We start from the raw sequence: 12,163 nt of genomic DNA, 5'->3' as shown, positions 1-12,163 counted from the left end.
CCTGCCAGAACTTGAGTGACTGAGAGCTGGCTGGAACTATTTGGGGGCAGTGTCTGCCAGAATGTGCCTCAGGCAGGGCCGGCTTTATGAACTGTGGGGCCCGATTCGAATACCTGGCGGTGGTCCAGGGCTTCGACAGCACTTTGGCGGCGGGGGTTCCGCTCTGGGTCTTCCGCGGCACTGAAGGACCCCCTGCCACCAAAATGCCGCCGAAGACCCGGAGCGGACACAATAAGGCATTGTTGGCGATGACGCGGTGCTGTCCACCATTGAGGCAACCACATCTAGTTTCTTTGCGCGGCATTGGAATAAGACCATCGGATCAAGAGCATCGGATCAAGACTTCAGCTACTAACACCTGCCAAGGACTTTGATACTTACCTGATTCCTGTATTCTACTAAAGGATCCAATGAAGGCTTTGCCATTAGCCCAGATCTGTTGATCTCCTGCTTCGGCGGTAGAGAGCCAGATCCTTCAATGTTCCTGAGATTCTGAGACGGCCCATCAGTTGCTGGTGACCTCCATCTGCAGTAGAAGAGAGACAGTAATTGTTTTTTGGGCACTTAATAGTTTAACCAAGGGACGGTTTAAGAGTCTGGGCTTTATGCCCCTTGCTGGAATCTATTCTTAGGTATTTGTAGTGATCCCCTTAGTGAATCTTCCCCCTGTTGTAACTTTCCCTTAATAAATCTTCTTTCTGTTTAAGGTTATTTTGACGGGTTTGGTCACAGAAACCCCCTTGGGACTGTCACATGATCTGCTGAGACTACCTCTGAGCCCGTTTCCTCTGCCAGCTTGGGACTTCAGAACCCTGTCTTGTTGAGCCAGATATGCTAATCTGTTGCAACACAGACCCAGGGTCTAACCTACACCCCCAAAGCTGCAGACTTAACTGAAAACAGCTTAGTAAGTGCTCCTGTCTCTAGCACCCAGTCACCCAGCTTCCAATGGGATCCAAACCCCAAATAAATCCGTTTTACTCTGTGTAAAGCTTATACAGGGTAAACTCATAAATTGTCCACCTTCTATAACACTGATAGAGAAATATGCACAGCTGTTTGCTCTCCCCGGTATTAATCACTTACTCTGGGTTCAATAATAAACAAAAGTGATTTTATTAAGTTTAAAAAGTAGGATTTAAGTGGTTCCACGTAATAACAGACAGAACTAAGTTACCAAGTAAAATAAAACCAAACATCTCTAAGCCTTATACATCAAGAAACTGATTACAGATGAAATCTCACCCCCAGAGATTTTCCAATAAGCTTCTTTCACAGACTGGACTCCTTCCTAGTCTGGGTCCAGCAATCACTTACACCCCCATAGTTACTGTCCTTTGTTCCAGTTTCTTTCAGGCATCTCTTTGGGGCTGGAGAGGCCATCTCGTAAGCCAGCTGAAGACAAAATGGAGAGGCATCCAGGGCCTTTTATATTCTCTCTCTTGTGAGCGGAAACCCCTTTGTTCTTCTGTGCAAAGTCACAGCAACAAGATGGAGTTTGTAGCCACCTGGACAAGTCACATGTCAATGAAAGATTCAACTTTTTGCAGGCCGACGCCATTGTTTACATGTTAGTTTGAATGTTCCCAGGAAAGCTCAGATGTGGATTCGTGTCTCCCAAAGTCCATTGTCAGTTAAATGTTTCTTGCTAGGGCACTTACTGAGAATAGTCCTTTCTCAAGAAGCTGACCCAAATGCTTCACTGAGGCTACTGAGAATCAAACACATTGAGATACAAGTACATAGCCAATATTCGTAACTTCAAATACAAAAATGATATACACATACAGACAGCATAATCATAACCAGCAAACTACAATCTTTCCGTAGACACCCCACTTGACATCCTCTGTACAAGACCTGGTGCAGCCATAGGACCCTGGTTGCAACAATGATCTATACCATCACAGTTCATGTCTATAACGTCACAGTTATATTCGCTCTGTCCTTTATTTCAATGCAACACGGGTGGGAGGCACTAACTAACTCTCCCAGTTGATAGATGTTGGTAGGAGTCGAACCTGTTATTTATATGCCACCTCCTTATTATTCTGTAATAGAGATTTTGGGGTAACAGCACGCTGCCCCTTCCCTGAGTGCCAGCTTTGCTGCTCCCATTGGCCTGAAACAATGGTGAATGGGAGCTGCAGGGGCAGCGCCTGCGGACAGGAGAAGCACAAAGAGCTGCCTGGCCGCCCCTGCACCTAGGGGCCACAGGGACATGTCAGCCACCTCTGGGAGCCGCCTGAGGGAACCGCTGCCTGGAGCACGCAACCCTCAGCCACTCCTACACCCCAAACCTCTTATCCCCAGCCCCACCCCAGAGCCTGCATCCCCCAGCTGGAGCCCTCAGCCCCTCCCACACCCTAACCCCCTGCTCCAGCCCTGTGCCCTATCACACAACCAAACTCCATCCCAGAGCTTGCAGCCCACCCCTGCCCCCCCATACTCTGAACCCCTTGGCCCCAGCCCAGAGCCCTAAATCCCTCTTCCCTGGCCCCACCCCAGAGCCCTGCACCCCCAGCTGGGGCCCTCACCCCCTCCCTCACCGCAGCCCAGAGCCCCCTCCCACACCCAAACTCCCTCCCTGAGCCCGCATCTCTTCCTGCACTCCAAACCCTTTGGCACCAGCCCGGAGCCCCCTCTTGCACCTCAAACTCCTCATCCCTGGCCCCACTCCCCCAGATGGGGGCCTCACCCCCTTCCACACCCCAACCCTCTGACCCAGCCCAGTGAAAGTGAGCGAGGGTGAGGGAGAGTGAGCGACGGAGGTAGGGGGGATGGAATGAGCAGGGGCGGGGCCTTGGAGAAGGGGCAGGGCCTTGGGGCAGGGGCAGGGCAAGGGTGTTCACTTTTCTGCAATCAGAAAGTTGGCAACCCTAAGTTAATGGCAAAACTTCCATTGACTGTAGTAGTAGAGAACTGGGCCCAGCCAAGAACCCTTAAATTACTATTGGTATCAGTTAATGCCCCAATTGCATATGCTACTTTCTGTAGGTAAACCCTGAGCCTACACAGAGCCCAACTGATTTAAATTAGGCTCTGCGTGGGCACAGATGTCTAGGATTGGAAAACTCAAAGCCCCATACAGAAGATGCTTACCATTTTAGGTTCAGGCCCTAAGTTAGTAACACCCAACTGCATATGCAGGTAATGAATATTAAAATAATCGCAATATGGGGCAAGCATTCCATGTCTACCACAGGGGAGCTGGAACAGTTTTTATAATGGGGGTACTGAGAGCCATTGAACCAAACTGTAAACCCTATATATAATGGAAACCACGTCAAGCCAGGAGGTGGGACAGCAAGTCCAGCACCTCTAGTTCCAGCACCTATGGCAGGGGTGGGCAAACTTTTTGGCCTGAGGGCCACATCTGGGTATGGAAATTGTATGGCGGGCCATGAATGCTCAAGAAATTGGGGATTGTGTGTGGGGGGTGAGGGCTCCGGCTGGGGGTGCGGCAGAGGTGAAAGTAAGCCGGTACGGGCCGGTACGTACACCGTGCCGGACCCAACCAGCTTCCCCAGGCTGGCAATTTAAAGGTCCCGGGGCTCTCTGCAGTGGCCAGAGCCAAGGGCCCTTTAAATCGCCTCCCGAGCCCCAGGGTAGCAGCAGCAGGGCTCTGGTGGTGATTCAAAGGGTCCGGGGCTTCAGCCACTGTGGGGAGCCTCGGCCCTTTAAATCACCACCGGAGCCCTGCCGCCGCTACCTGGGGCTCAGGCAGCAGGTCTCCCCGGGGCTCAGACGTACCAGTAAGTCCTTTAACTTTTCACCCCTGGGGTGCAGGCTCTGGGGTGGGGCTGGAGATGAGGGGTTTGGGGTTCAGAAGGGTGCTCTGGGCTGGGCCCGAGGGGCTCAGAGGGCGGTAGGGGGATCAGGGCTTGGACAAGGGGTTGGGATGCAGGGGAGGGAGCTCTGGGCTGGGGCTGAGGGGTTCAGAGTGTGGGAGGGGGCTCTGTGCTTGGGCAGGGGTTGGGGTGCGGGTGGGTGAGAGCTCCGGCTGGGGGTGCGGGCTCTGGGGTGTGGCTCGGAATGAGGGACTTGGGGTGCAGGAGGGTGTTCCGGGCTGGGCCTGAGGCGTTCGGAGGGTGGGAGCGGGATCAGGGCTGGGGCATGGGGTTGGGGCAGTGGAGGAGGTCAGGGGTGCAAGCTCTGGGTCGTGCTTACGTCAAGCAGCTCCCAGAAGCAGCAGCATGTCCCCCCTCTGGCTCCTAGACAGAGGTGAGGCCAGGTGCCTCGGCGTGGCCAAGTGGCTCTGCGCGATGCCCTGTTCACAGGCGCCACCCCCACAGCTCCCAGAAGCAGCAGAATGTCCCCCCTATGGCTCCTACGCAGAGGCAAGTTGCCAGCCAGGCGGCTCTGCATGCTGCCCCATCTGCAGCCACCGTCCCTGCAGCTCCCACTGGCCACGGTTCCTGGTCAATGGGAGCTGCAGAGACAGTGCTTGGGGTGAGGGCAGCGTGTGGAGCCCCCAGCTGCCCCTATGTGTAGGAGACAGAGGCGGGACATGCTGCTGCTTCCAGGAGCCATGCAGAGCGGGGAAAGCCCCCGACCCCCTCCTCAGCGGGAGCTTGAGGGCTGGATTAAAAGGTTTCACGGGCCGGACACAGTCTGCAGGCCGTAGTTTACCCACCCCTGATTTATGGTCTACCATGGATTAAATAAACAGTCTCCTAATGTTAAAAGAAGCCTAATTAATTATGTTAAGTAATCACAGCTAATAATCCTCCCTTCTTGACGCTCTGAACTCAGCAGGCCTGCTCATGATGAGTACATAAAACAAAGAGTTACAGAACTCAGCAATTAAAGATAAGTAGTGGGCGGTTGAGTACAAAATTTGATTAATTAAACTTCCAAGAAGGGTATAAACAGTAACACTATAAAGAATCCTGATTCTATTGAATTCAGTCGTTTTACCATTTATTTCAACGGAAAACAAAATTCATCTGTGACACCCTAGTACCCTATATTCACCACTGTCATATAATTATATGTTTTGTACAAAGTATGCCTTGTGAGGTATCATTCTAAATGTCTTAAGCTACTAAACATTAATATCTCATTGGTTTGTATGTGCTATCGTCGTATGTGAAATTATGAAGTTTTGCTATGCATGTGTGACGTTCCCCTCTGGTGTTATCTGGACCAGTGATCTGCTAGGTCACTCCAATCCTTGACTCTGGGAGCCAGCTTTACCCTGCTCTTCTGTGAGAACCCCCATTCCTGGGCTGTTCACTCCTGAGCTCTCCGGTCCCAGACAAAACCCTAGGAATCTCTGTCTTGCAGTGGCCAGTTATGCCTGCTGGACGCTGCAAGCTTATATGGTTAATTTAATTAATTTATTAATTTAATTTAATAAATAAATTGATATGTACCAGGCTTGTTATCCCAAGGGGAGTCTCTGACACGCTTCAAACCAAATACACTGCTTCAGGTAGAATAAACAAACAGATTTATTAACTATAAATATAGATTTTAAGTGATTATAAGTCAAAACATAACAAGTCAGATTTGGTCAAATTAAATAAAAGCAAAACACATTCTAAGCTGGTCTTAACACTTTCAGTGTCCTTACAAACTTAGACGCTTCTCACCACAGGCTGGTTGCTCTTTAGCCAGGCTCTCCCCTTTGATCAGCGCTTCAGTTGCTTGGTGTGGTGTCTGTAGATGTAGGTGGAAGAGAGAGGAAGAGCATAGCAAATGTCTCTCCCTTTTATCATGTCCTTTCTTCCCTCTTGGCTTTGCTGCCCCCCCACCCATTCAGAGTCAGGTGAGCATTACCTCATTGCAGTTCCATACTGACCAAAGGAAGGGGGGTGACTCCCCTGAGAGTCTAACAGATTCTTTTGTTGCTGCCTAGGCCAGTGTCCTTTGTTCCTGTGAGGCTGGGCAGGGTTTATCCAATACCTGCCCTGATGAGGTGTGAACTGCCTCTCTGCTCTTGGAGAGTTTTTGACTGGGGTTATTTCAAGCCATGAGGATACATTTTCAGCCTCATAACTACATACATGAAATTATAACCTATAACCCGTGGTGAGCTGCAGCTGGTTCGCACCGGTTCACGCGAACCGGTTGTTAAATTTAGAAACCCTTTTAGAACCGGTTGTAAAGGGCTTTTAAATTTAACAAAGGTTCCAGCAGCTCCCTGCCCTGCCCCCAGTCCCAGCTCACCTGGCTCCAGCTTTGCCTCCTCCTCTGAAGGCTCTCCCTCCGGGCTTCCCGCCAATCAGCTGTTAGCGCGGGAAGCCTGGGAGGGCTGAGAAGGAAGCAGCAGCTTCCTGCAGGTAAGCTGGGGGGGGCACAAGGAGGGCTCTAGGCGCCGCGCGTCCCCGGCCAGGCGGCGCAGCTCTGGGCCGGCCCCCGGCTCTGACTCTGACCCCGACCCCGGCCCGACTCTGGCCGGGCGGGCAGCACGGCTCCGGGCCAGCCCCCGGCCCCGACTCTGGGCGGCGCGGCTCCGGGCCGGCCCCCGGCTCTGACCCCGGCCGGGCGGGCGGCGCGGCTCCAGGCGGGCGGCTCCGAGCCGGACCCCGACGCCGACCCGGACCCCGGCCCCGATGCCGGGCGGGCAGGCGGCGCGGCTCCGGGCGGGCGGCGCGGCTCCGGGCGGGCGGCGCGGCTTGGACCCCGACCGGGCGGGCGGCACGACGCCGCCCCGGACCCCGGCCCAGACTCTGGCCAGGCGGGCGGTGTGGCTCCGGGCGGGCGGCGCGGCTCTGACCCCGGCCCCGACTCTGGGTAGCGCGGCTCCGCGCCGGCCCCCAGCTCTGACTCTGGCCGGCCGGGCGGCACGTCTCCACACCGGACCCAGATGCTGACCTGGACTCCGACTGCAGCCCAGCGCCAGTGGCTCCCAGCTTCGACTCTGGGTGGCACGGCCCCCATCTCCAAGCAGCAGGGTAAGGGGAGCAGGGAGAGGGTGTTGGATAGAGGGCGGGGGGTGGATTAGGGTCGGGACTGGGGGTGGTCAGAGGGCAGGGAACAGGGGAATTGAATGGGGGCAAGGGTCCTGGGGGGGCAGTCAGGAAGGACCAGGGGTTGGATGGGGCGGTGGGAGGCAGTCAGGGGCAGGGGTTCCAGGGGCAGTCGGGAAAGAGAGAAGGGGCGGTAGGATGGGGCGGGGTCCCAGGGGGCTATCAGGAATAAGAGGAGGGGTTGGAGGGGTGGCAGGGGGCAGTTAAGGGACAGGGAAGGGGGTGGATAGGGCAGGGGTCCTGGGGGGCGGGGTAGGAGTCCCCGGGGGGTGGGGGGTGGTCACCCTCGTGGGGTGAGGAGGAGGGAACCGGTTGTTAATATTCTGGCAGCTCATCACTGCCTATAACATCACTATAACAATTACTATCAATGCATCACGAGTCTTCCGAAGACACCCGACATGACAAACTTTGCATGGGATACCACACAATCATTTTACAAGGATGAACATGGGGATGCTGGGTGTTCCCCCGAGGTACAGAGTGTCACAATGTGTTACCGAAATATGTTGTTAAGTTGGAAACACCTACAATGAGCCTTTCAGGTACAACAGTGAAGAAGTTAGACAGTGCTAATGGCCTATCAGCAAAGGCAATGGACCATGGAAAAAGTTGTGCTCACCCAGGAACATTTCAGCCAACCTATGAGTAACGGGCTGCTATGACTCAGGAAGGCATGTAAGGGCATGTGACCAGACCACATGACACTGAACTCCATTTTGGAACCTGTATTTTTCCACAAATGGCTGGGAACTTAGCTTAGAATAAAAGGTTCCCACCATATGGAAAAAACTATATAAGGTGGGGAGTGACATAAAGATTTGGCTTCACTCCCACACAAGAGAACACCTGGAAACCCTGAGGAACAAAGACTGAACTGGGGGAAGTGCTGGTCCCAAGCTAATCCCAAGAGATACAGCTAATTCAAATCCTATCTAGCATATTAAGCTTAGTTGCGTTTTATTTGCTAAGTAATCTGCTATGATCTGTTTGCTATCACTTCAAATCTATCTTTCTATAGTTAATAAACTTGTTTTATCTTAATCAGTGTGTTTTTGAGTGAAGGCTTGGGAAAAGCTCAGCTCAGTTAAGAAGGGCTGGTGTGTATTTTCCTCTCTATGTCGAGGGAGGGGCAAACTGGGTAATAAATTCATACTGGTCAGGTTTTTGATCAGGGCAGGATGGTTCAGCTCTGGGATCCTAGGGTGGAGAGCTGGGGGTACTTTGGCTGTAGCCTCTCTATTGTTGGTTCATGCACTGGTTAGCCAGAGCCTGCATGTAACTGCAGCTGGGTGTGTCCCTGCCCATGTGAATGCTGGTTGGAGTGTAGGACCAGGAGCTGTGTACAGCTTGTCACAGCAGCACAGTGTGAGAGGGAACCTAGACTGGTGAGTCAGAGGGCTCAGTGGTACCCCAGTTCCAGGTTGCATCCCGAGGGGACTTACCACACCATCCAAAAGTTTTTTTTTTCAGTTAATCTAAATTCTGAGATTTTGCTCTTCATTATTTGTGGATCTTTCACTGATGTCTTTCACTGATGTCACTTGATATGTATAGCAGACAGATCAGCTTTGGATCCATATAGCAGATCTCACCAGCAGACTGTTACCCTAAGTTTATTTTTAACGTATGACAAATGTGTAGAGTGAGCAAAACAAATAAACAAAAACCCAAACACAACCATTCTGGAGCACATGGGAGCACCTCTTAAATAGAACAGATCTCATTCTCTCAAGTATCGCAGGACTTCAGAATCAAGTGGACTTCAACAATTGACTTCTTGTTAAATCATCCTCAGACTTGTCTCTTTTGCTGACAATATAAATGTTGAATGCTATTGACAGAAAAGCTCAAAATTGTAAATTGTCTTTATTTCAATAAATAAACCTAGATAATTGTATTGTAATGTCTCAGCTGTGGCACATACTTTATTAAAACTAAAGAATGACTCTCTTTTCTGCTGCCATATTTAAAAAGTCTCACGTAACAAACATTTATTCCAAAATAAAACTCACGGCTGGGGGAACAAGAACACCACCCCAGAACAGTTTATGAAGTATTTAATAAAAAAGTTAATCAGGTCCGATCACTTACAAAATTATTACATATATGATTCAGACAATTAGAAAATATTTTCTATTTACCGGTAATTATATTGATACTTCCAGAGGTATGAGAGTCAACAAACTCCCAATTCATTATAATTTACCACTTACTGGCATGAATTTCTGTATAAACATACACCATATGAAACATGATTTTTGTTCAAAATCTTTATTATATTGGACTCAAATTTGTAGCAGGTGTAGAATGTTACTACCTTGTTCTAATTTTCACTACCTTTTGCTTATGAAAAACACAGTGTGTAGTGACAATCATGGTTTGGGTGAAAAAAAGACAAGGTTGTTAAAACCTGGCTGAGAACCAGGTTTAAAAGTTTTCTAACTTTTTTTTTTGGATGTAATTCAGAAGAAAGACTGCTTCTTACCTGCACCGATTTTATCCTATTTCTATGTGACAGGATGCTGAGCATGAACTGCTGAGCTAATCCTCTGTCACGCCAGCTCCAATTACGGGAGGTAGATTGGAACTGGCTAGAGAAACCTGTGCCTAATTGGCAAAGGGGAAATAGTTGCTAGCCTGGGGCTGCATAAACAGCTCAGAGGACAGATGGAAAGGGGGAAGTCAGAGAGTGGAAGGAGAGTAAGAGTGGCTTGGCTGTAGAAACTGAGTCCTTAAGGCTGAAAACCCCAATCTGCGTGTGGTGTGATTGCACGCTGTAAATAAACTGCACCAGTGATTGCTAAGCCACAAGGTCTCTGAATGGTTTTTGGAGCAGAACAGAGGCAGGAGCAAAGGAGGCCCTGCTATGCCCGGTTACATTCTGTCATGTCATTATTATACACTGTACAGGAACATATATTGTTAGGGTGTTGTTGTAGCCTTGTTGGTCCCAGGATATTAGAGAAACAAAGTGGATGAAAAAATAATATATTGGATCAACTTCTGTGGGTGAAAGAGACAAGCTTTTGAGCTTACACAGAGCTCTTCTGGTCATCTGTCCAGCAAATGAAAATATTATCAATATATCTCAGGTATATCATTGATTTTGTAGTGCATTTGTCCAGAAATTCTTCCTTAAGATAGTCATGAAAAGGTTGATGTATTGGGGAGCCATCCCAGTACTCATGGCTGTTTCCATGGTTTGGATAAATTATTTGTTGTTGAATGTAAAATTGTTATGGGTGAGGATTAAATGGTTGAGTTTGGTGATGTATTTGGGGTGGGTGAACGCTTTTCACAAAATAATCACTCCATAACTGACTTCTCTGTCCTCATCCTCAAAGGAAATCTGCACAACACTTTCAAAAGACAAGCTTAGGAACTTAAATTCATAACTGCTAGACACCAAAAATCATGTACAGTAACTCCTCGTTTAATGCTGTAGTTATGTTCCTGAAAAATGTGACTAAGTGAAAACATTAAGCGAATCCAATTTACCTATAAGAATTAATATAAATGGGGGGATGGGGGGAGGTTAGGTTCCAGGGAAATTTTTTTCACCAGACAAAAGACATATGTGTGTGTGTGTGTGTGTGTGTAGTCTTTTGTCTGGTGGGAAAAAAAATATATATATATATACATACATACATACACACACATACAGTATAAGTTTTAAACAATTTAATACTGTACACAGCAATGATTGTGAAGCTTGGTTGAGGTGGTGAAGTCAGAGGGTGGGATATTTCCCAGGGAATGCCTTACTGCTAAATGATGAACTAGTACTTGGCTGAGCCCTCAAGGGTTAACACATTTTTGTTAATGTAGCCTCACACTCTACAAGGCAGCACAAATGGAGGGAGGGGAGACAGCATGGCAGACAGAGCCAGAGGGACACACCCTGCAGGAGGCTCCAGGAGCATCTCCAAGGCAGAGGACAGGAGCAGCATATGGCAGTGGCGGGAGGGACAACTGAACTGCTGGCAATTGATAGCCTGCTGGGAAGCTGCCGCACAGGAACTTAGGGGAGCGGGGAGCTGATAGGGAGGGCTGCTAGTCCACCCTGGTTCCAAGCCCCCACCAGCCAGCTCCAAAGGGCTGCTCTTTCTGCAAGCAGTGGATAAAGCAGGCAGCTGCCAAACAAAGTTATAAGGGAGCATTGTGCAACTTTAAACGAGAATGTTCTCTAATTGATAAGCAACATAACAATGAAACATGTTAACCGAGATGACTTTAAGTGAGCAGTTACTGTACTTAAGAAAGACACTGAATCTATGGCTCATTACAAAAGTCTGGAACCTACTAACATCTCTTTTATCCTATGATTGTAGAGGTGATACCTACCCAATTCACCTTCAGTGGTCTCTTGCAAGATGTGTTAACTCCTTAGCTGTTCCACCTTGTATTTAGCTGTAACACTCTGAGGAGCTGGTGTTGGTGACGACACTCCTAAGCCAATGGGAGAGTTTTGTAGTTAATCCATCTCCTTGAGACGTGGTAGCTATGTCAATGGGAGAAGCTCTCCTGCTGACATAGCGCAGTCTACACAGCAGGTTAGGTTGATAGAACTATGTTGCTCAGGGATATGGATTGAGATAGGTCTGTAGAGGAGACCTGGCCTGAGTGCCTTTCCCAGTCTTGAAGAAGAGCTCTGTGTAAACTCAGAATCTTACCTCTCACCAACAGAAGTTGGTCCAATAAAAGATATCACCTCACCCACTTGATCTTAGGAACATATACTGTACATAGTGCATGTTGAAAAAATCTTTTTACGTTTTGTGCCCCAAGTCTGCAAGGTACCTAAACACGTATATAACTTCAAGCGCACAAGTGAAGTCCTATTTTGAAGTGAAGGGGACAAAACAAGCGCATGCTTAATTTCAAGCACTGATTCAAGGTCTGATTTGAGACCTTAGTTACCAAAACAATTTCATTCTGGACTTATAGTATCACTTAACATTAAGCAGACAGAGCTTTCACTTGAAAATTAATGGAGTGGAAAACTAAAATTTAATATATTAATTTTCTTCCACTTGGCTAGGAAAATCTGGAACTCTAAGTTCAACGTCAGTTTAAGGGATTTCAGGCCTTCAGAGCAGCAAATGGGACACCTAAACCTAAAGAGGGGCAGTGTCATGAAGCCTTTCTCTTCTTTGATTTAGGGGCCCACATAATTAAAACCA

Source organism: Mauremys mutica, chromosome 1 (assembly GCF_020497125.1).
Source record: "Mauremys mutica isolate MM-2020 ecotype Southern chromosome 1, ASM2049712v1, whole genome shotgun sequence".
In the NCBI taxonomy this organism is placed as follows: domain Eukaryota; kingdom Metazoa; phylum Chordata; order Testudines; family Geoemydidae; genus Mauremys; species Mauremys mutica.
This window is presented reverse-complemented; position numbering follows the sequence as displayed.